Here is a 22693-nt window from a genome sequence, read left to right on the forward strand (position 1 = left end):
CCTGCAGGGGCCTTGGAGGGTGTAGAGGGAACACCTGGGAGGACCCACACGGCCAATTCACGTGTAGTACTCCCCGCGCACCCCTGAAATACATGTGCCCTGATGGAATCGCGTGTGATACTTCCTGTGCACCCTGGAAATACACGTACCCTGCTGATTTTGCGTGTGATACTTCCCGCGCACCCCTGGAATACACGTGCCCTGATGGATTTGCGTGTATTACTTCATGCGCACCCCTGATGTACATGTACCCAGGACAATCGCGTGTGAAACTTCCCGCAAACCACTGAAATACACGTTCCCCGCTTGGCGTTTGCTGTTTGGCAGCCCTGTGAACTGGTCCAAGGTTAGCGCAGACATTTGCGATAAATTGGGAATTTGTATGGCTTTTCCTTGCGCGAGGGCGTTCTTGGGGGCGTAACTGGCGCTGCTGCAGGGTCGCTGCACCACTCTGCGCCACAGCTGGTTTTGGAGGCTATAATCCATGAATACGCTGTGCGATGAAATGGATTTTATCGCACGCGCCTGGTGCAGTGTATCGCATGTGGACACTGTGCGCCAGCCACGTGCGCCACTTTTGTGCAAAATTCTATGAATTACCCTGAAAAGAGGAGAGAAAGTAGCCATATTTCAAGTGATATGTAGATTGATCAATGTCCCTGGACTGAATCTTTAGCTCCCTATCCCCTAGTTGGAAGGGGGGGGCTAAACAAATAATGACAGGACTTCTGACATCATGTGGCTCCTAGAATAAAGCAGATCACCTGAGGTGGGCTTGTTTCTGTGATTAATCACGGACGAGGCACCAAATTGGGCTTCAATACCTTTATTTTAGGAGTCTTGACTTGTTGACTGCTGTTTTATTTGGTTGGTAAGTGACTTATGCCTGAAAAATAATGGTGTAAATAGGAGAATGGAGCCAGGGATGTAATTTAGGGTTCGCCAGGGGTCGCAGGCGCGACCCCTGTTTGTTGGTTTACGACCTCTGAGCCAATCCCCACGACCCCAGGCAAATCCACCAATCAGAAGCCTGCAAATGGTCCGGGGGTGCGTAGCTAATTTGAATGCATGCCGAGGCACGCACATTGCTGGCAGGGCAGGCCTTAGAGGCAGCAGTGCCACATTTGTTTTGTCACTCACTGCTCTGGCGCCTTGCAGCAGGTTAATTACTGGAATAGGACGCTTATGTATACTAATGGCTAATCCCCCACACTAACGTGAGAAGGGGGTTTAGATTCTATTAAAGAAAAGGAGGCGAGTATTATGCATTACAATCTTTACTCTGAAACCACAGCAGCAACAAACAAAATCTTTTCAACAAAAAAATTTGTAAAGAACAGAACTAAATAGAGTTCAATGTCAATGTAAGGGAGCTCCCCAATCCATCATGGAGGACAGGTCATGCCCTGCAGGAGACCAATGAGTAGGGACCCTTCCTTATATAAGTCCATTACTCTAAACCCAACTCCTCTTTCTGTAGCTGTCTTAAACCAGACGTCCACTGCACAGACCAGATGATAAACGATGAATACAAATCCAGCGAAGCTCTCGTATCACGCACTCCACATCTTGTAAGTGTGAGCCACACGCCTGATCAGAACCTCAACTCGTAGCTGTAAGAACAACAAACAAGAAGGGTGGGTGGACGGGAAGAACAACAAACCAAAGAATGCTCTCTTTTGAAACACCTGTGTATATGCGTGTCATAACTGCCATATCATATCAAGGGTGGGTGGGTGGGGTAATACTCGCCTCCTTGTCTTTAATAGAATCTAAACCCCCTTCTCATGTTATTGTGGGGGATTAGCCATTCTATAACAAGACAGAAGCCTCATATTATGCAAGTTTGAAGACCTTGCATCCCATTAGTACAACATGATCAATACAATAGTGACAATATAATAAAAATAACAGGAGAAGAAAATGTTTTAAAATGTTTTCATTTGATCGATCAGCTGACCGCAAGAGTATTGCCCAAGGCTAGGCTGCCCGAATAACTGTCTTATATGGCATAGCCAAATCCGCTGCCAGAAAACTGGAAGATGTGCCAATTCCAGCGTTCCTTACAGGCACCCAAAACCAACTGGTTAAAAGAGGGGGGGGGGCACTGAACCAAGTTTTCCTACACTAGTAGGTTAGGAAAAACGCACCGGAGTAATAAACTCCTCTGTTGTCCAATCAAACATTTAAAACACTTAAATTCATACCATCTTTGGGAACCTAGATAGCAACCAAAAGAAGATAAACACTTAGCGCTCCTGGAGATAAAGAAAAATACCCCTTAGGGGGTGAAAGCTTTGTAGGTTTCATCCCATGCGTTAAAGGAAGTTATCATATTAAAAACAGGACATGTCACATAACTACACTGGGGAACCAAGTGGGAAAGACAAATCTTCATAAAAGGTAAAATGGGAGTAAAAGGTCATTTTATGAATCTGTAATAGGACGACCTATCCTGAGCGGAGCTGAAAAACAATAGACTTAACACACAATTGTCCCCCAGACATATGTGTATATTAAGAAAGGTATGTCATCAGGAGGCAGAAGCAGAATGGAAGAGAGCGCCCCACCTGGAAGGTTAAACCTGCCACACCGCCCAGACGGAGACCCTCAGACCTCCTGAGCTCTTGAAGAAGGACTCTGCTACTATGACAAAAGGAAGATATTTACAAAACCTGGCCCTTATGATACCGAACTTGGCAAGGAGAAAAAACGTATCTTAAATCCAATCGCATACCATTATAGTGATACCTGAACCCCTTTGTAGATGAGCCCGGTGCTTGGACCTTATCCCCTCCCCCATGGTTGATAAATCCCCTAGAGGATCATAAACTAATCGAAGGAGGACCCACTAAATTCCATAGTCTTAGTAAAGACTCTAAACTGCAAAGAAACTGATCACTAAACAGTTAAAATGAAGTTGCTCACCAGAAGAGGACTAACCTCTATCTTAGCCAATCTGAAGAATCTTGAAACCCCCAGCACCCTGTGCTGGCACCTTATTGCAGAACAATCTCCCATGAAAAAACAAAAGGTCTACCTGCCATGCAGGTAACTGTCACGGCCCGCTCCCTTCGCTCCCGTTCTCGCTCCCTTCGTTCCCGTTCCCGCCACTTGGGGGCATGTTTTGGGGTTTATTCCCTACTGGACATTTCCTTCGAACCTTATGCTACAGTGTTCTGATGAATTGGGACCGTTACAAACTTATTTTCCAAGTTTCTTCCCTTCCGGATCCATTCCAGGTTTTTGGCAGCCAGCATGCTACTTAAATCAAATGACTATGCTTCCCAGAATGCCTTGGCTCACTGCTTCACCTCCTGCTTCCCAGAATGCCTGGCTCACTGCTTCATCTCCTCCCTTGCAGGACAAGGCTGGGTGGAGGATAGGCAACACCTGTGGCTGCAGGTGCAGCAGGCGGCACGCCTGAGGGGTGTGCTCGTTTAGCAGCTTTAAAAGCCTCAGTTTGCTTCAGTCCGGCGCTGGTCATTGTAGCAGTGTTCCTGTTGTGACTAGTCTCCTGTTCCTTGTTCCTTGTTCCTTGTTCCTGGTTTCTGTGCCTTGTACCGAGTTCCAGTTCCTAGCTTTTGTGCCCAGTTCTTAGCTCCTGTATCTTGTTCCTCTGTCCTGGATTTCGGATTAATGTGCTTAATTGATTTATGCTTTCTGCATTTCCCTTTCTATCTTCCTCTGTCTGCAGACAGCCTTTCTCTGTGCTTTACTATTTGATGCAGCCTAGGTTGCCGGAGCGTTCTGTCTCTTTATGCTGTTCCGGTTACTGAAGACTTGATGCATTAACCTTACTTTTGTAGTATTAGTTTACTGCCTTTTTCCCTTGGTTGGGTGGGAAAGGTTTTCTTTGTAATAGCGTTTCCCCAGCTCCTGATCCTACTTTATTCAGATTCCATTCCATATTTTCCATTGCACTTCAGCATTTACTTTCCATCGCATATTAGGTGTGGGTGTTGTTGTAACATGTTCCAGTGTGTATCCCCTTTTGTTTTCCTCACAAGTTAATATCACCATTCATACTTGCCCCTGACTAGGGTTAATGTATTTTGTTATCTTTAACACTTTGCTTTTACAGCCTTCTGGGTTCCTGTTTGATCTACAGGGTTCGTGAAATTACTGACATTCTAGTGGTCTTTCCGGTCCTCGTGAGTACTGTTTGAATGTTACCTATTCAGTATTTTACAGAGTGTCAGTTCACAGAATCTGTACTTGCTTGCCCGCTACGTGGGTTTAGCGCCGTCAGTATCTGTAAGAGCATAGTGGGTAAAGAGCTTGCTGACTTTCCTTTCAGTTATAAGGAGGTCTTAAGTGCTTACCCTACATTCCTTTTTCGTATATTGGTAAATACTTTATTTGCACTCCTGGGTTTATACATACACAAGCCTTGGGTATTTTATGCACGTTGTTAGATCCAAAGTTGTTCCCTGTGCAATTCTGTGCACTTTACCCCTTGCCATAGTCAAGGCCTTCTTCCTTTCTTGACAAAATGACCAGCCGCTATTCCCGTTTGAATATGGCCAGAAAGAAAAGCAGCAAGTTTACTAAAAAATGTGTACTGAAAGCTTTGATTCCGTTTGTCTGTAATAATCAAATCACTGATCCTGACTTAAACGAACTCCTTGACACAAATGGGTATTTACGTGCAAAATATTTTTCCCACAGCCTGGCCCATCATACATTGCCTGATCCTAATTCTGTCTTTAATTTTGATCCAGATATGTCCGCACAAGCCTTAGCAGCGGAAAATAAAACACTGTTAGGTTTACTAAATACGAGTACATCTGTTGTTGAATCCCATGATTCCGGTTGTGCTTTACCTCAGATTGAACAGTTTCATGATTCAAACATAAAGAATGAAGGGGTTCAGTACATAACTTCTGTTTTCAGCCCTCAGTCAACTGCTTACTCCTCTGCACAAGTACTTACTGTAGTTTCTGACGTCAAGAGGTCTGATGTCAGTAGTTTACTTAGGGGTAACACAGATCAAGTCGGTAAGAGAGAGTATAGAACACAAGACTTGCAAGCAGTAAATGACAATGTACAATCAGTAAACGTCCGGATGACTAGGGTAGGATCCAGTCCTGATGCCACCATGCCTTCCCTTGTGCCTACTGATAGGGATGTACAGGTAAGCCTGGGCATGTTAATAGCTGAATTTGAGGAGTTAAAACGAGAATACATCAGTTTACTAGAGGAGAACAAAACTTTACGATTTTCTCTGACTACGCTTCAAACTTTATCCGTTGATGAAGTGAAGACTGTTCAATCTCTGAGTGAGGAGGTTTTAGTAGGCCATGATACTTGTCAATATGAAACATCTATTGGGAGTGAAAGTCCTCTTTCTTGCACAGCACTTATTCAGAGCACTGATTCTGACAATTGTTCTACTGTCTGTCAGGAATTGCTGTTAGTTGAGGATTTACAAACCACTCCTTTACCTAAGGTTTCCTCTGTAGCAGTCAGTCATAATTCAGAGTTTGAACACATACATGCTTCTGATTCCCAAACATTATCCACAATGGTGGCGTACACAGAATCAGTCACTACCGTAGGCTTAGGTTCTGCCCTTGATCTAGCTGCTGAGACTGAAGTAAACATTCAAGCTGATGTGGAGAACGATGCTACCTCTGTGTTCACTCCTTCTTCTGCCACTTTTGGTCACAATGAACAATCAAAGACAGTACCTAACTCTTGTTTTGATGGACTCATTCCACAGTGTACTAAAACAAAGACCAGGCAGGCGATTCCTGAACTGTTGATTGATAATCAGCCGCCTTCAGAAGTTAAGACAAAGGAATGGACACTTGACGAAATCCGAAATGACTCTGTGTCATCCACTAAGGAGAGGTACGGCATGGGTCCTGCTCAGTCTTTGGTTAATGGTGTCATGGAGTCAACCGCCCTAAAGATGCTTTCCATTCCTGAGCCACAATTATGTCTGTCAAATTCTGGAACTCCGGTCTGTTCTCCTACAACCTTGGACTCCTCAATGTCCCAGTCCACGGCTCTACACTCATCGTTGACACACGTGTTTTCAATCAATGAACAATTGCTATGCCAGCCAGTTACTCAAGAGCCTTCACCATGTACGTGGTCAGAGCCAAAGACTTCGACAAGTTTGTCTTCAGCAAACGAGACAGCTTCAGTTCATGAAAGACCTGTATCCTGCTCAGCCTCGCTGTCAATATCGGAGGAGCACTTGTCTGCTTTGTTTGATCATGTTGCAGATTCATCTACTTCAGAGCTACCTCCTAAATCTCCACCAATTATTACGGATGAACGTCCAATCTGCCCATCTTATGCTTCAGGAGGATCACCAGAAGGCCTGCCTTTTACACAAGCTAATTCTTCCAACTGCTTGACTGTAGAAGTAGCACCTCCCGCATATGCTACATCTGAGTCTGAGACTTCTGCCAAAAACTTCAAGCTGGTTCACAACTCGGGAGGGCCTTACATGCAAGGCCGTTGGTCTTGCCTGGAGTTTTGCAAGAGGGAGACGGATACCATCCGCCATGGCCTAGACATCGATCAAGTAGTCAACCAGGATAACGGGCTGGACGGTTCACATTTGGGGGCCGGTTTGGATCAGCCGCTTGACAGCTTTTTTGTTGCCGGATCCCACATGAGCCTGAAGGAAGGGACGGGCACGGCCCTCCAACTGCTGCACCATTCGGGTGCTAGTAGTCAAAGGGAGGACTTGACTGCTGCGGTTCATGATGTGCCTGTTATTGCTCCTGCTGCGAGTGTGCTTGATGTACCAAGTACTGCATCTATCACTCTTATTGGTATGCCAAACGTCCCTGCAGCTGTATCCCACGTGCAACAAGGTGGCTATATGACTAACACCAGGAATGCCAGCCTTGTACAACCCATTGGACTTCCAGGCCCCCAAGCTGTTGAACAGATGCAATCTAATCTTGGTCACCCTCAACCTCAGGTCTTGAATCAGATAGATGATGAGAGAAGATCCGAACCTCTATCTCGGCCACCACCTTCTTTGTCTGAACATGAACATTTCCTGAAACCTGCAGTTTTCTCACCTCTTGTGTGTAAGCCTTCAGCAAGGGGGCTACCAGAGCATCTATCCTCAGCCAAAGCATGTTGCACCAGCCAACCTTCCTCCTCAATGATGTATGAGTGTTCGCTCCCAGAGACTGAGTTTCATGGACCTTCCAACTCTGCTTCGGGTCCTGCAAATCCTTCATGCTTTTCTTCAACCCATGAGTCTAATCCTCGCCAAAAACCTGCCTATGGCTCTTATAGACTGCAGCCTGATTCTATTCATTCCAGACCTTCTGCTTCTACCCGTGGATCATCGTTTTCGTCAGTGCCGCCTCCAAAATCAAGGCGCTTCCATCATGGTAGGAAGATGTTTTGTGCGAGTAACGGCCGCCTGGAGTCAGCCGTGGGAGGGGGTATACTGTCACGGCCCGCTCCCTTCGCTCCCGTTCTCGCTCCCTTCGTTCCCGTTCCCGCCACTTGGGGGCATGTTTTGGGGTTTATTCCCTACTGGACATTTCCTTCGAACCTTATGCTACAGTGTTCTGATGAATTGGGACCGTTACAAACTTATTTTCCAAGTTTCTTCCCTTCCGGATCCATTCCAGGTTTTTGGCAGCCAGCATGCTACTTAAATCAAATGACTATGCTTCCCAGAATGCCTTGGCTCACTGCTTCACCTCCTGCTTCCCAGAATGCCTGGCTCACTGCTTCATCTCCTCCCTTGCAGGACAAGGCTGGGTGGAGGATAGGCAACACCTGTGGCTGCAGGTGCAGCAGGCGGCACGCCTGAGGGGTGTGCTCGTTTAGCAGCTTTAAAAGCCTCAGTTTGCTTCAGTCCGGCGCTGGTCATTGTAGCAGTGTTCCTGTTGTGACTAGTCTCCTGTTCCTTGTTCCTTGTTCCTGGTTTCTGTGCCTTGTACCTAGTTCCAGTTCCTAGCTTTTGTGCCCAGTTCTTAGCTCCTGTATCTTGTTCCTCTGTCCTGGATTTCGGATTAATGTGCTTAATTGATTTATGCTTTCTGCATTTCCCTTTCTATCTTCCTCTGTCTGCAGACAGCCTTTCTCTGTGCTTTACTATTTGATGCAGCCTAGGTTGCCGGAGCGTTCTGTCTCTTTATGCTGTTCCGGTTACTGAAGACTTGATGCATTAACCTTACTTTTGTAGTATTAGTTTACTGCCTTTTTCCCTTGGTTGGGTGGGAAAGGTTTTCTTTGTAATAGCGTTTCCCCAGCTCCTGATCCTACTTTATTCAGATTCCATTCCATATTTTCCATTGCACTTCAGCATTTACTTTCCATCGCATATTAGGTGTGGGTGTTGTTGTAACATGTTCCAGTGTGTATCCCCTTTTGTTTTCCTCACAAGTTAATATCACCATTCATACTTGCCCCTGACTAGGGTTAATGTATTTTGTTATCTTTAACACTTTGCTTTTACAGCCTTCTGGGTTCCTGTTTGATCTACAGGGTTCGTGAAATTACTGACATTCTAGTGGTCTTTCCGGTCCTCGTGAGTACTGTTTGAATGTTACCTATTCAGTATTTTACAGAGTGTCAGTTCACAGAATCTGTACTTGCTTGCCCGCTACGTGGGTTTAGCGCCGTCAGTATCTGTAAGAGCATAGTGGGTAAAGAGCTTGCTGACTTTCCTTTCAGTTATAAGGAGGTCTTAAGTGCTTACCCTACATTCCTTTTTCGTATATTGGTAAATACTTTATTTGCACTCCTGGGTTTATACATACACAAGCCTTGGGTATTTTATGCACGTTGTTAGATCCAAAGTTGTTCCCTGTGCAATTCTGTGCACTTTACCCCTTGCCATAGTCAAGGCCTTCTTCCTTTCTTGACAGTAACTAGGAGAACCAAGTCATTAACTAAATACATATATATATCCCAGCCCTCTGGCAATCGCACTGACAGACACCTTCTGAGATGGTTAACGTAGAGACGTTAGAACGCCCTGATATAGAGGGCCGTAATAACATGGAAGGAGGATGAATATCACTCCCAGACCTCTCTATCCCCCCGAGGAATATTGTGCCTTCTCAAAAGAGGAGATACCAACTCCTCCACCTATCTAAGGAGAACCTTGCAACCCAGAAGAAGGCTACCTTGAGGACTACACTAAAGCCCTGCTTTACCCCCTTAAAATAAATACATTCTTGCACTTCTAACCAACTCCCATGGCCGTGGAAGGGGGGCTCCGCTTTAACTTAGAGAAATACCATGAAATTGGTACAAAGGGAAGTAAACTGACGGGAGGGAACTGCCCAGAGCGAGCTTGCACTGTTCATGAGCCAGAACTCCTGTTAAAGGAAAAACGGAAACCACCCGGTGATACTCCAAGAGGTGGAACATTATGATGCAATCCCACTTGCAAGGGTGGAGGGAAGGGGAATGAGGGGGAAAAGCACTTTGGGATAATTATCGTGCCCCGTAATGGAAAGTTGTGAAAGAATACTGGGACCACAGTCCCTTCAAACACTGAGGCCTGAGCCTCTAAATGCATGGAAGGCTGACTGGCCTCTCTGGAGAAAATTAAGCACATTGCCCACAGCAAAATAGCACTTATATAGTGCTATGAACCTTCAGGTATACGAGTGTTGCTCATCATTACAACCAACTGTGTGTGGTGTGAGGTGTTCACTTATCGATCTCCCCTTACAAAATTAGGAACCTGCATCCGTAGGCTCTGTACAGATCTGAAAGCAATCGCTCTATTCGCTGCACTGTAGGCAAAATATATAATGAAAGAAACTAAACAAGTCTCTTGAGGGTACAGAACCCTGCTTGTACTCCCCGAGCAGAGGAGAAATTGTAACACACCACTAGGCGATTAGCGGAAAACAGGCCAATCCTTGGGAGGAAAACCATGGGGCTGGCACCAGAAAAGATATTATTTGGTAACCCGTCCCTCTGATACCAGCAAGTGTTTCCAAACACTCTATTCAAATCAGAACATGGTTGCTTAACTTGCCTTGCAACAAAACTGCTCAGTTACCCTTGAGCTGCCCTTGTCCCTACCAATATGCCAAATTGTAAAATGATGGTCATAATGGGACAAATATTAAGGGAAACACGCTACCCCCTAAACAGAGAATCAAGCACTACAGCTCTCAATAGGGACATAAAGTGCCATTTTTTTTTCTCCTCATGTCCAGAGAAAATTCTGCAACTTAATCAACATGGGTACTGAGTGGAGCAATTGTTATTGGGGAAAGAAATGTCTAAGGAAAGGACTGAGTTGTCCTGAAAATAAATAATGTAAAGGGCGGCAGGGTGTGGAACCAGCAGAACACGAGGGGGGCCACCTCGCACTATAACACAGGCAGAGCTGGCACCGAGCAGGTTATGGCATACTTACAGGGAAGGTAATGACTTATGCCATATGCAGCGACTAAACAAAGCTGCCAACTTTAAGCGAGGAATACGCTGAGCAAGTGTACCTCAAACTGCTCACCCGAGCAGGGTGTGGAACCAGCAGAACACGAGGGGGGCCACCTCGCACTATAACACAGGCAGAGCTGGCACCGAGCAGGTTATGGCATACTTACAGGGAAGGTAATGACTTATGCCATATGCAGCGACTAAACAAAGCTGCCAACTTTAAGCGAGGAATACGCTGAGCAAGTGTACCTCAAACTGCTCACCCGAGCAGGGTGTGGAACCAGCAGAACACGAGGGGGGCAACCTCGCACTAGAACACAGGCAGAGCCTGCCATCGAGCAGGTTATGGCACTTACAGGGAAGGTAATGACATATGCAGCAACTAAACAAATCTGCCAAATTTAAATGAGGAATACAGTGAGCAAGTGCACCTCAAACTACTCAGCCGAGCAGGGTGTGGAACCAGCAGAACACGAGGGGGGCAACCTCGCACGAGACCACAGGCAGAGCCTGCCACCAAGCAGGGCATGGCACATGTACAGGGAAGGTAATGACCTATGCCATATGGAGCACTTCAATAAAGCTGCAGACTGGCAGCGCATCGGGCTCTTGCGCTGGTGGATCAAAATTTGACCTAACAAACACACAGTCTATCAGTATACATTTTTTCTAGAACTAAATGAAGGCAAATGTTATTGTGTCACCAGGGTTACAAAAGTACCAAACATTTAGACAGAACTACATTTTAATATTAAAATGTTTGTGCCTAAGCATTATCCGGGGTTCGAACTTTTGTACTGCATGGGCTTGTACCCAAGACCAGCGGGTTACCCCTGTGCTATAGTCGCTCTAGAAGAAGTTTTGAACCAACAATATCCCCATTAGGAACGCCATGCTCTAAACTTCGAGCCAAATGGTGACACTCAATCAAATACACACATTGTAAAATATAATTATTTAAATAGCGAGTCTTAAAAAATATATATTCTAAAACAATATATATAAAAATAAATAAATATGCACTGTATTTGGCAGGAATTGAACCCAGGTCTATCCTGCATGGAAGACATGCAGCTGTATCATTGAGCTATCCTGCCTCTGAACTGAAATAGAGGCTTTGTTATACTTCAAAAGCAACAAGCATGGTTACGGAACATAGGGCCATAGAGGGCAGGCCAAGCCCAAAAGCCTGCAGCACCTGGAATCCCCAGGCAACTGTAAAACCATAAAAGGCACTAATTCAATGAAGAGACCAGTACTGGAATCCCCATGCGACTGTAAAACCATAAGGGGCAGTAATTCAATCAAGAGACCCATGCTGGGCCCCAGTGCAAACTGAAAGGCTCCATGGAGGATTCGAACTCATGACCTGTGCTTTCAGGCCTAGCTCCATTAAGCACTAAGCCACTACATTTCACACCATTTAATCCCCTTGAAACATGAGTTACAGACCTAATAAATATCACTGCTAACATTCTAACAAAAGACACATTTAAAACAGCAACGCCGCATGCGCTTCCCAGATACAATGTATCAAGCAAAAAACTTCCTTTGTAATAAAGGTAACTTAACATATATTTACAATATATGCAGTATATAAACTCCTACTACTGACTAACATGCAAGACACAACTGAAAGGAGTGACTTAGCTGTGGTGTCAGCAGCAAAGAAAGAGAAGTTGGGTTTAGAGTAATGGACTTATATAAGGAAGGGTCCCTGATCATTGGTCTCCTGCAGGGCATGACCTGTCCTCCATGATGGATTGGGGAGCTCCCTTACATTGACATTGAACTCTATTCAGTTCTGTTCTTTACAACTTTTTTTGTTTAAAAAATGTTGTTCTTTGCTGCTGTGGTTTCAGAGTAAAGATTGTAATGCATAATATGAGCCTCCTGTCTTGTTATAGAATTCATGAGCCCCTATTCCAATGAAAACCTCCTGGCTCCCGTGTCAGAGCAGGGAGGTAATCATCATGTTGTTATTAAATGCGCCCCACCGACGCGGGTGCATTTAATAACAAAAGGGCGCCTGCAGGACCTTTTGTCACTACACCAGCTCGGAGGAGCCTTTAAAAGACTTCCCCGACCTGGCGTGGACTAATGGCGCCCTGGCGGGACATGGCGCCCCGGGCAGTTGCCCAGCCCGCTCCCCCCTAAGGCCTGCTCTGGTTGCTGGGCTCCATGTTGTTTCAGCTATCACGTGGGTGTAGCAGTCAGCCAGCCCTGCGCCCATGGGTGACGCATATGCAACTTTGTGGGCCCCCTGTTTGACGTTCTTCAGAGTGACTATCTCTTAACAGGTGAGCACTGAGGGAATGTAGACTGTGTTGACAGTTGAGACACCACGTGGGTCACTCACGGCTAGCCAGGCCAGGCCCACCGGGTCGTGGACGAGGTAAACGCACACGGCCCAACCCGGTCTTGCCAGGGAGAGCCGTGCGTATCTATGTGCTTGGGTAGCTAATCACACGACAAATGTGTTAAGACACGGCAGGTCAGTGGTCACTCACGACCCAGCAGGCCCAGGTCGTTGAAGAGGTAAGAACTCCCGGCCCAGTCCATGCCTGGCCTTGGCACACAGTGCTGTGCAAACGCATGTACTTGGGTAGCACTTATGCATCACCATCACATTCATGGGAGGCATAAGTGCCAGCAGCCCTGCTGCAGGACTCTGTGGGGTCATCCCTGGGCCCGTCCCTGGGCCTGTGAGGGTCTGAAAAAAGCTCACAGGCGGTTCTGCTGTGGACTGTGGGGCTTGAAAGCCTCTGTTCCAGCTATAATTAGTCTCCCCTAAGGGCTGCAGATGTTATCAGCCACGCCCACGGGTTGCACCTTAAAAGCCGCGATAGATGCAGGGGGCACAGTGAAAGGCTTTTCCAAAAGAGAGAGAGACCTTCTTTGCCTAATCAAAGCGACATGTTTCCAACATACACATTTTCTTGTATGGATGGAATAGTTCTGTTGGTGGCTGAGAAGTCACATTAAAAGTCCCTTTAGGTTCTGGCTTTTGTTCTGTCCAACTTCACGTGGGCCTCATTATAATGATGATGTGCCTGCTTGCTCAAGGCCTTTCCAAGAGGTCTCTTTGGCGAATAATAATAAGAAAGTTAAACATGCACAACTTCGAAGTCGAAACACATTAATCTGGCTTTCGGCCCCAGCACAAACGGCAAATTGTCTCAACTACTTCGTGCCCCCACCCCAATTCTGATATGTGGGGAGGCAGGGGGTGGTGGGTGATGGGGGCGGGGGGTGGTATGGTGATTGGCTAATTCGTACCTTCTGAGCCCCAGTGGTATGTAATGTCTGTGCGGCAACACCCGCACCAGGGTTCCTGCACAGACTACGCATGCAAACAGGATTGCAACATTCTGATACTGGTTGATCGCTAATGCGCAATCTCTGAAAGGTTATTCTCTACAAAGTGTGCGCGGTGCATGGCGCATTTCTTGAAAGGTTGCCCGTGTGCTCAGGTCTTAACAGGATTTCCGGGCTCACAGGCCTGGGGCATTAAAAAAACAAGATTACTATCACTGCAGCTGTTTAAAGTCCCAAAGCTGCCCAAGCAACAGTTGGTGCACCTGTATTCCGAAAAGGATGTTGAACAGCAACCATGCTAAATACAATGGACTCCATAATATATTTTTTCTGAGAAAGTATATACACATTCGTCACAGGAAACACAGAGCAGAAGAATGTGCCTCTATTTTCTGAAGTGAACTGTAAAGCTCATTTGTTTGAAAAACACATAAATGAAATTCTTGATACCAAGCTGGTGTCCTGGGCAGAGATTTATCAATGACCGCCATATTGCTTCCCTACTATACTTTTATTTGGAACTATTCACGAGGACGTTGACGTAAGGACCCATTTCTTTTACAAGCCCTCTCCTTTCAGCACGCTCAGTAATCGGGCCTTTTGAACAAATGTTTGTGGCTGAAATTAGGCAGGGCCCTGTCTTGTATACTGCCTCCCTGCACCTTTTGCTTTTCCCCAGCCTTTGTTGTATAGATGTCATGCTATCAGAGGGGTAGCGTGTTGTTTCCCTGCATGAAGTTGAGGGATAAAGGCCCAGGAGCAGGGTCACATCTCGAGGGATGGGCTTGAACAAAATGGCTGTTGTGTATAAAAGAGGTGAGATGGTAAATATAATTATGTAGATTATACTTTATTTAGAGAGAGCCCCCAAGACGCGGGGTGACCCGTGTAGGCTTCTCCTCGTCTAACTGACTCCGGTGCCATTCTCTAACCCTTGGGAGATTAGAGAACAACACCAGAGCACATACCATAACATCTCCCCTCCGTAGGGGGAACATGGACAATGAGGAAACGAGGAAAGAAACATAAGGGAAGAATACACGGGGAAAGTGTGGTGAGAAGTATAATCAATAGTACACATAGTCACTCTTATGGAATTCCCTGCCATCCGCATTGAGAATTGACCAATCATATCAAAACTTTAGAACTAATATTACTGCGTGGTTGAAATCCAACGACCACTAAACACACATCAAGAATCCTGCACGGCAACTATCATTGTTTCCCTGCTAACCCCTGTTAACGGTAACAACGACATCTTGCCTGAATGATACTGACCTCTCCTCATAGCTCACTGATGGATACCCTTATGATAGTAACCACAACTCTCTCACACACCGTATGTAATATTTGTATATATTTGTGCCTCTTCTCTAGCTGTAAACATATTTATAATACCATGTCTTTATACATTACTTTGTACAAAGGTACCTTTTTACCTGACAAATTCCTGTAACTAAGCTTCGCATATTCATGTACTGCTGCACCCTGATACCCCTAGGTCTGACGTGCATTATAAATAACAAAACAAACAAACAAACTCTTGAAGTTAGGAGCAAATCTTCTATTCATTCGAGGCATCACTCTGGCTGAGCTGTCATTTCCCTCCCCCGATTGTGATTCTGCTACATCTGTCAACAGTCCCCGTCCAGGAACTGGACTTTCGCTTCTGAAGGCATATGCCACATCAATTGGTCTTCAACTCCTGGAGGAATGCACAACGGTCTTCCACTCCTGGAGGAATGCACAACGTCGTCCCACAACCATTCTTCCCATCATCCAATATCACAACTTCTTCCCTTCCTTCTCCACTATCTGGGCATTCCTGAATTTAGATAAACCCTTCAGGAGCTTCCTGGGTTATTGCACTCACACACAATCTCCTTGCTCAAACTTGGCTTCACTTGTGTGCCTGGTGCGATTGTAATACTCCTTGTATCTCTTTTGTTTTTCTTTTACTCTTGTAACAATATCTCCAATATCAATTTTTCTGTTTAATCTCATTGATAACCATGGTGTTATGTTGTTTATCACGAGAAATTCGAGTACCTGTTGGTTTGGTTGTAGATCTTGATGAGGCAGCCAGACTGACAACTGTTTCCAGATGGACGTATGACGTGAGGAACCGACCCTTTCACCACCCAAAATGGTACTGGGTGAAAGATGGACCGACTCCCAACGTCACGGGGTGCTCTCTCCTGATTAGCGTGACGTCAGGACAGTGCAAGCACAGACAGGAGAGGCAGATTTGTGTAGTTGAATGTCCGATGTGGTTGATTGCCGGAGTGGGATGTTCAGCAGAGCAAGGCCAGGAAACAACGGAACTGATGCTGGGAATGGACGTGGATCCAACGAAGACCAAGGCAAACGTAGCTGAAGAGGTAAGGTCAGGCCAAGGAAAGCAGCCAGAGGAGGTTCCAAGGAGTACAGGCTGACAAGCAAGAGGGCGAGGAACTGACACAGGAAAAGGGAGGACCAGCAGGAGAAGGGACTCAAAGGAGAGGGAACCCTAGGAGACAGCCCAAGAGCAAAACCCCGAGGGGATTGAGGTCAAGGACCCCCGGGGGGAAGGCCAAGGCGGGAGACCAAGGAACCCACAAGGGAGGCAGAAAGAGGACAAGCTGGACAACAACCAGGACCCAAGCAAGAACAGGATAAGGAACAGGAAACTGAGCAGGAACAGCTCGGGGGTCGAGCGAGCAACGCGATAAACAACCGTGTTGAGAAGCAACTAAATCTCGATCTTGACTCCTCTTATAGGCCGTCAGCAACCGAGAGGCTTGAGGCGCAAGCCGTCTCATTGCCTGGTACTGGCGAGCCCAAAATGAGGCTTGAAACGCAAACTGCAGCAGTAGCAAGGGCCCAGTCTACTGCGCATGCGCGGAGCCGGAAACATGGTCGTCCGCGCGTGCGCATAGACACACCAGCACGGACCCCCGTTACTCTCCCAGCGGCAGACCCCCAGGTGCGAAAGTGCGGATTGAGCCACCAAGAGGAAGCGGAGTGGGCTGGCGTAGAGGATCCCGGTCTCCAGGTAAGTGGCGTGACACATGGTGGCCTTCATCTGTTACATGCTGCTCTTCCTCTCATCATGACAAACGGTACCCCCTGCGTGGTGGAAATTGGAGTCATTCCGTAAGCATTGAGTGCTTTTTTGAGGGTGTCTTTCCAAGGCAGCGAATTAGCCACTGCTAGCTTGATTATGTTTTTCACAAATTCATTCATACGTTCTACTAGTCCATTGGCCATGGGATGATATAATAAAGTAAGTCTGTGCTCTATTGCTATGTCCTTCAGGAACGCCTGCATCTCTCTGATACAAATTGTACTACATTAGCCGATACAATTTCCTGTGGATCCCCTCTCTATTGAACACTTCCAGAAATCTATTGTGTTTTCCATTATTCCCCATTCGACCCACTTTGATAGTCCACCAGCACCACCACCACGTATATTTTGTGTGCTTCCAATGTCTCATAAGGTCCAGTGATGTCTATAACCAGTTTTTCCACACCATATTTGCAATTTACACTGGTTGTTGCAGTGTTATTTGTACTCTCTTGCTTTTGTCACTTAAGGCACGTGCTTGGCATGGCTGTTCTTTACTAAATCTTCAGCATCATTCCACATCCCCGGCCAACAATAGCTCACTCTAAGTCTTCTTTTTATAAGATTCCTACCTAGATGAACTTCATGTGCTAAATTCATGATCTTGATCCTTAGACTAGCTGGTGGGATAATGCAGTCTCCTTTTAATACACACACTGGGTCCTCTGCAATTTTGTTTTGGATTTGTGAATACTCTTTGAGGGTATGACTGATTTTCTCCATTCCTTCCTGCACAGCCTGCCTCAAAACCTTTTGCTCGGTGTAATCCGAGGATGCTCTGACCCTCCTTTGAAATTCCCAGCTCAATGTGTGCAGTGATGCATTGTGTGTCTTTTTGATCTTGATGATCTTGTTCCTGTTCCTCATTGCCCCATGGTAGCCTGGAGAAACAATCTGCTATAACATTAATTTTGCCTTGCATGTAGACTACTCTTATGTTGAACTGCATTATATCAAGGATCTATCTGCGTATCCTGGGGGAAATTAATTGGGGAGTTCAGAATTTGTATCAGTGGTTTTTTATGGTCAGTTTTGACAATCACAGGAAGAACCCCATATTAAACCTCTAAAATAATCTAGTATTCATTTTACTCCCAGAGCTTCCTTCTATATTGTTGAATAGTTCAGCTCTGCTGATTTTAGAATATGCGAGGCAAAGGCAATGGGTACCATTCCATTTTATTGTACTTGTTCAAGCCCTCCACCGAGCCCAATGTTGCTGGCATCCACAGTGATGATATTTGAGGCTGTGGTACTAAACATTTTGAGAGTTAGTGCCTCATTTACAACCTTTTTTATGTTCTCTATTTCCATTTTACACTCAGCTGACCATGAGAATTTTGTAGATTTTTTTCATGAGTCCACTCATGTGTTGTGTTCTGTAAGTAAAATGCGGTACTGCAATGCGCAACATCCACGCTCCCACTGGGTTCCCGACATCACCCTCTGCTCCACATAGCTACCCCGCTAAATCCTCCAGTAGTACATCTACACCCACCAGTATTACCATTCCTGTGGTGCGGGGGTCGCGTGGACAGTCTTTGACCCGAGGTGGAGGCCGTTTGCGGTCTCGTTGGTTTCCCTTCGTACACTGGCAGCTGCCTTGGCGATCACGGTCAGGCAGAGTCAGGCTGTCACGCCGATTTCCTAGTCACGTGACGAAATCCCGGTCACTTAATTTTCCTCTTGCTCACGTGATAGGGAAGCGAGCAGGATAAATCCACGACCGCTCAAGCATTTGTTGCTTCACAGTTGTTTTTGCAACTCTGTTTGGCGTTCGCTTCTTACAGGATCTATTTTTTGGTTTCATGAACTACGGACTACGGATTACAGACTTCTATTGGATACTCCCTGGCTTTGGTACACTTTTCTACGATTTCCTGGCTATTCGACCTCGGACTTTCCTACGGACCTCTTTTGTTAACCCTTGGATTACTGATTGTTTTCCTTACAAACTCAGAACCCACGTCTTGCATTGGGACTGTATTTTGGTGGTCCTAACCTCAAGAACTAATCAGGTGTGTTCATCAGCTGGTGTTTCCTGTTGATCTTACTGGCTGCAGCTGCTGTCCACGCGCCCTCCCCACAGCACTTCTCAGGTCCCGATAGCAGTGTCCCAACATCCTTTCTAGGTAAGCCTTCTTGCCAATATATCCACACTCATGTTTATAAATTGTTACTGTGCGTGTCTGTGCTAATCCCTGTTTCCTTTGCAGCGGCCTTGGGGTTATCAGCATCGCGTCATTCTGGCAATCCAAAATCCACACCTGTGGCCTCAAGGATCGCACAGGGAGTATATTTACTTCTCCCTGTGGGGTACTTGGGGACAGAGGCCCCTTTACTCTTCACGACATATCAAGTTTTGACAGGTACACATTTTGAATAATACTTTGCAATCCCCCAAAAACAACATAATTGGTCTTTATTAGTGGGAGCCGGCATATTGGATATTGTCTCAACCAAGTTTTTTTGGTTTGATACCTTCAGAGGTGATGGTATGCCCCAGATGTGTCAATTCCTTCACTTTAATTCTACATGTGTCAATCCTCAGCATGAGCCCCTTTTCTTGTATCACCTGTAGAACGCCTAACAGTTTATCATCATGTTCATCCTCTATCATAGTAGCAATAAGAATGTCATCTTGGAGATAGTGTACACCATCAAGACTCCCAATTAGTTGCTGCATTCATCTTTGGAAGACAGCTGCAGCAGATGCCAAGCGGAATGGCATGCGTTGGTACCTAAACCCTCCGAGAGGGGTTACAAACAATGTTACATGTTTTGTTGTTTTGAGCTTTCATCCAATGCCACTTGATGATATGCTGATGACAAGCCAAGCGTAGTAAAATATATGGTGGCTTCATTGTTGTTAGCATTTCATTTACATTCGGTGGGTGATGTCTGTCGATCCAAATGTTGGCGTTAAGATCTCTAAGATCCACACACATTCTTATAGAGTTGTCAGGTTTGCGCACAATCACAATGGGTGATAACCATTCTAAGGACTCTATGGGCTCAATGATGTGCTGTTCACAAAGTCTTGTCAATTCTTTTTGTAATGCATCTTTTGTGCCGACAGAAATGTTTATTACTATATGTGCTATTAGCGTAGCACCTCTCGTCAATACAATCCTGTGTTTGAATCCTTTAAGCATCCCAATGCTGTTATTAAATACCATAGGAACTGTTTTTGCTAGGCCTTCATTGGAGTTGAAGTACTGATTTGACAAGCATAATATTGGGGTCACTTCACCCAGGTGTATCTTTATTCAAAGAGCTGCCTGCTCTTCCCCTCCCACTACCGACTATACATTCTATGCTCCATACATCTTGCAGTACATTTCTCTACCTTTGAAGTTGACGTGGACCCACTTGTATCCTATGATATTAATTGGACTCTTACCATATCCTGTGGCTCTGATATTGGTAATTCTCAAATCTTCTAGTTGTCCATTTAGCTCCTTTACATATGTGTGAACATCCACCATTGTCACAGAGACCCAGTGTCCATCATCACTTGTAGAGGTATGGTATCTACTTTCATGTACTCCTATGCACCACCCTTTCCTGTGGAATGGATTGTCAGAATTTGTACAATTTCTTATTCCTCACAATTTGATATGGTCAAGAGACCTCTAGGGCTACCTATTTCTTTCAAGGCTCTGATGTTGGCGTTACTCAGACCATTGGCCTCTTCAATTGACCTGATGTTGGGACCCATTCTTCCTCTGCCTCTGTTGCTTTTGCACACTCTGCCGTCATGTCCTATATTGCCACATTTAAAACACTTTGCCACAATTGCTGGACAATCTCTTCCAGCATTAGGATGTCTATTTCGTCCACATTTATAACATCTCCATTGTGTCTTGGATTTATGAGTGGAGGCATTAACACCCTTCCCTCCTCTATCTGGTGGCCTCATCCTGGCCATTTTCCTTATCAACGCCACTATGGCATCCTCATTATCTTATTCTTCCTCAATTTGTACCTTTTTGACTTCCCCTGGTTCTTGTTTGGTCTGCACAGCTTTCATACACTTGTCACCCAATTCCATTGTTCTGGCATTCTCCACAGCTTGGTCTAGTGTAGGATCTTGTGCTTGCCACAATCTTTGTTGAATATGGGACCAGCAGTGTGCAGCACTAGTTGGTCTCTTAGATATTCATCCGCAACACCCGTGAATTTGCATGTTGTCAAAGTCCTCTTAAGGTTGCAATGTATGCATCCACTGACTTCCCTTTGTTTTGTTTCCTAGACTTTTTTGTATCCCTCCAAAATCACATTTGTTTTGTTTCTGAAGCGTTTTTCAAGTTTGTAAAGAGCTATTTCATAGTGCCTGTTTGTGCCGGTACAGCTGGAATCTCCTGCCCCATCATTTCTCGCTTGCCCAGAACAAGAGAGACGATGCTAGGTGGAACAGAAGACGAGCGACAACCCCATGAGGACAGAACAATAGCAAACATGCCTAACACAAAGGCACTACCACCAACCTTACCCACTCAGAAAGGGCATAGGTTACAGGCGTAGTTCGCAAGTAAATCGATCCGCAAAGACTAAGTTGCACCAACCACAAACTGGAATCTAGGGGGTGGCCAAATACAAAGATAGAAACACAAAGACTAGCTAATTTAACATAAAGACAGAGAGATGAGACAGCCTTATCATACTGAAAATTAATCACTGAAAGGAAGACAACCTTCTCTAAATCCTGAAAGACACTCAATAGGAATGTGCATTTCTCCTAACAACAAGGCTACTAACCAACCACACAAACTTCTAAGAACCTCACCAGTCCTCACACACCTCTCACACTCTAACTAAACACAACCACACCTCTTAAAACCGCAGCAACCTGCACGCACTTCACCACACCGCTACTACAAACACACCACACATACCCTCACAGAACAGCACACGACGGACTCAGAACCAAATACTACACCAATAAGCTTGGCAAACAGCATTAACTGAACTGAAGCTGCCAACAGTGCTTCACAGCTCCTTTGCTCATCTCCAAACTTTGTCCTATTAACACGCCCTAAGCTACCCCCCATTGTTTCAGATCCGCCAGAGCGCCAGGGGACCACTCCGGTGGTGATAGTGCGCGGTACAAATATCCTTTAACATTAACATCAGGAAGCATGCAGAAAATCCTGAGGGCTTCTCAGGGACGTCATCTAGGGGTCGCCAGAGGTCACATCTGTGACCTCTGAGGTCTCCCTTGCGACCTCTGTGGACTCCCTTGCGACCTCTAAAAAAAAACAACTAAAAAAATGTATATATATTTATTTTTGTAATGCAAGCTCCTGGGCTGTGGCCAGAACCATGTAGCTCTTTACTACTGGAGTGGCTGGATTTCTTGTTCATGCCCCTTAAAAAAAAGAAGAAAAATAAGAACAGGAGTGCCACAAGTCTAACACTTTCAGCACTGACTCTAAATAAGAAAGAATAGGAATACCAAATAATCGGCCTAATCACGACCTCGGCGGTAACCCTTAAATCCGGCGGTAGCGCTATTACCCCCGGATTTAAGGGTCTGCCGAATCAGGGCTTCGGCGGATTTCGCCCCAGCTCTTGGCTGGGGGGAAATCCACCAAAAATTTGTGCTATTACCGCCAGCGGGAAATCCGCCGGCGGTAAGAGCGCAAATTTTCCCCATTGAGCCCAATGGGGAATGGGGCATTCCCGAATGGGCTCAATGGGGGATGGGGACTTCCAAGTCCGCCCAACTTGTGATCCCGCGCTATTAGCGCCGGGGTCTATGGCAGTCGCGCTAATAGCCCCCGGACTAATAGCGTTAGCGTTACCGCCGAGGTCGTGATCAGGCCCAATGTGTCTTTCCTGAATTCTATACGATAATTGCTAGACT

This window comes from Ambystoma mexicanum, chromosome 2q (assembly GCF_040938575.1).
Source record: "Ambystoma mexicanum isolate Mex_15411 chromosome 2q, UKY_AmexF1_1, whole genome shotgun sequence".
Taxonomy (NCBI): Eukaryota; Metazoa; Chordata; class Amphibia; order Caudata; family Ambystomatidae; genus Ambystoma; species Ambystoma mexicanum.